Genomic DNA, 3,288 nt, shown 5'->3' on the forward strand with positions numbered 1-3,288 from the left:
GTATTCGCTCGAAACATCTAATCCTTTGACTTCGCCGTTTGGCGTCCCTGTCTGTAATTCACGAGAGAAGATTATGTTTAATAAAATAAAATCCAGTACATGACGTGACATGCTGCGCGCTCGCACAAATTTTTGTGATACCTGCCCTCTCCATCAGACTTCCATTTTAGACCCATCCTCTTTCAATCAGAATAGTTCTTTTAACTATTAACATTTCGTGTCATTAATACTTTCTCACCCGCATCAAGGCAACCCACGGAACCCCTTCCAAACTGATGAGTTTGAATCCCCCCGCGCGCTCAATGCCCAGTGTCCACTTTTACTTTTCACATTAGAATCCAAACCTGCCAAGTGTTTAGGATTCGCGCGCAATGACAATAGAACGTTTATTTTAAACGTACTTTGTACTTATTCCCCCTCGCACGGCTGCGGTGGCGCGTCCCCCAGACGATCTGACCGAAAATAATGCCGTTCTTTTCGAGGAGGTCGGCGTGGCGTGTGCGATTTATCCGGTCGCGGGTAACTCGGTCGCGACACCGCGCGACACGCCCACGCGCGGCTGGCCTGCTTCTTTTGTGTGGCGCAAAATAAGCGATTCGTACCGGTGGCATCCCGGCCGAGCCGGTATACGCGCGGGCCGGGTCGGGTCGGGAGGGGGAGGAGGTCATGGTGGGACGATCACAGGTACCCGCATTCTTCGCCCTCGCCACCGAGACGGCCGGGGGGCGGACCGCTCGCATACTTTGCCCACCCCATCTCTCCTTTCTTCCCGACCCTCCTGCACCTTTATACCTCACCCTCCTGACGGCCCCTTCTTTGCTCTCCTCTCGCAGTTCATTGAGCGGTCCGACATGACTCACTCACAGCTGCAACACGGCGAGGGGCGAGGGCGAGCCCAGAGACGCCACGTGAAACCAAAAATAATATACAGCCCCCGCCTCCTCCCCTCACTCAAAGTATCCTGTTTTCTTGTTTTCATTTTCGCCGTCACCTGTCGCTCGCGCTGGCCCAGAGAGGAGGCGGGCGCGCGCATTCGACAGTTCGCGTCACACACAACCGCGCACCTGCCAGCCCGCTGCCAAGAGCGTTGTATGGCGGCAACACGAGCTCGCACGAGGTACGTATCGGTTGTTTTCTTTTAGATTTAGGGAGGTTTGCAGAGGAGAGATGTCAGTGTCAAAAATATAGGGGAGAGAGAAAGAAAAAGGAGCCGCGGGTACCGCCGGCATCACGCTACATGTAACGCGGAGGGGAGGGTCCTCGACGGCTGGGATGGCGATCGAGATCGGACGCGCGTCCCGCCCCGCCGCCCCGCATCGCCAGCTGGTGTTCGGACCGCTGCCAAAGGCAGGTGAAACAAACAAGGAACCCCATCACGGCTACAGAGCGGTGGGCACTCTCTCGCCCCTTCCCAGACAGACTGAGGGGGGGGGGGGGGGGTAGCCAAAAGGAGAGGGGTAGATAATGAAAGAACACATGGGTGCCGTGGTGGTCGCATATAAGTTTTCTGACAGGCGGGGACCCCTGCAGGAGGGGCGGGTACAGTACAGAGCAGCTCAGCTCGCGCCCAGCAGCAGCAGCAACTTTATGATGTGGCTCATGTCTTTCTGCCCGTCTCTCTCTCTCTCTCTCGCACGGGCCTGCCGAGCGCCTCTCCAAAGCCAGGAGACGAGGTGAGAGAAAAGCTTTGAGTCGTGAGGCAACCCCGACCAAGTGCCAACTAGGAGCTGCACTGTCTGCACCGCCCTTACACTACACAGATAACCATCAAACACACGGACAAAAACACAACACAGAAACACGAACGTCACACCATTTCCGGAAGCTGGATTTTTGTATACTCACGCGCTGGGTCTCTCTATCGACCGGTGGAGGTGACGGAGGTGAGATGGGCGTGAAGCACAGCGCCGGCGGTAAAGGCTGCGCCTACAACACAGAGCCACACGCAAGGTGCTGGGTCACTACAAAGCCTCACGACAAAAGCGGACCAGCCCGGCCAAGCCCGGTCTCCACTAGGATCCGGTCTCTAATTGTCCAACGCGGAGGGACGCCTTCTCCTAGGAAGTGATTATTAGTCACTAGCCAACTATTGCTTATCAAGGCCAAGCCGCCACCAAGCGCTAAAGGGGCGGGGGACGGGGCAGAGTCGGGTTTAGGAAAAATATGACGCAAGGCAGTGAGAGCCCTTATCAGTCCTTATCAACCTGTGACCCTTCCCTTACTCACTCCTCGAACCAACAGGATCAAGCGAGACCAAGCCACCACCGACCACAACAACAACCCTTCGACACTCGTCAGTTCCTCACCGGCGCCTAATAGGGGCCTCTTCTCGTGCGCAGCTGGCTCCAACCTGTTGAGCATGGTCGCCATACCCTGCCGGAAGTCACCCCACAGCGAGGGGGGCACCTTGCTGGGGGCCTCCCCGCCGCTCTCGTCGTCGTTGTCCTCGTCGCCGTCGCTGCTGGCCAGCGACGCGCGTCTGGACGTCCTCGTCGAGGAGAAGCCGGGCGGGCTCCAGGTCAGGCCCGCGGGGCCGCGCGCGATGTGCACGACGGCGATGCCCTGGGGGCTGCCGCCGAGGTCGCCGCCGACGCTGGCGCGCCGCAGCCGCACGGGGGACGGCGACCGGCTGGCGGGGGCGGACAGGATGAGCGGCCGCGGCCGGGGCGCGCCCAGGAGCCGCGCGCCGTCCTTGCCCTTGGGCGAGCCCTTGGGCGCCGCCCTGCGCGACCTCCGCGACGTCCACTCCTGGCCAAGGCGCGCGCACTCCTCCCACACGTTGCGCTTGTCCGGCTGCTGCTGCTTCTCCTGCTGCTGCTCCTGCTGCTGTTGTTGCGGCTGCTGCTTCTGCTGCTCGTCGTACGCGGGGTCCTGCTTGTCCACGTCGCCAACACGTGCCCAGTCCTTTCCCACCTTGTTCCAGCGGACGCTGCGCCGCTGCTGCGCCGCCCTGGTGGTGCCGCGGCGCGCCGCCTGCCCCAGCCTGCTGCTCAGCTGCGCCACCTCGTCGCGGCGCTGCCAAACGCTGCGCACCCGGCGCCAGCGCATCTCCCAGTCACCGGCGCGCTCGCGCAGGTCGTCGTCGTCCTCGTCCTGCTCGTCGTCGGGGCCGCCATCGGCCAGCACCGCCTTGGGCACCGTCTCCGCTCGACGGGCGGCCCCCGGACCATCCTGGCGGGGCTGCCGAGGACGCGCCCACACCTCGCCCATACCGACTGGTCGCCATGCGGCGGGCCCGCGCCAGCCTGAGGCTGAGGGGCTCCGGGGTGATTAGCGGTGCCCTGCGAC

Source organism: Frankliniella occidentalis, unplaced genomic scaffold, assembly GCF_000697945.3.
Source record: "Frankliniella occidentalis isolate FOCC.00 unplaced genomic scaffold, Focc_3.1 Scaffold147, whole genome shotgun sequence".
Classification (NCBI taxonomy): Eukaryota; Metazoa; Arthropoda; class Insecta; order Thysanoptera; family Thripidae; genus Frankliniella; species Frankliniella occidentalis.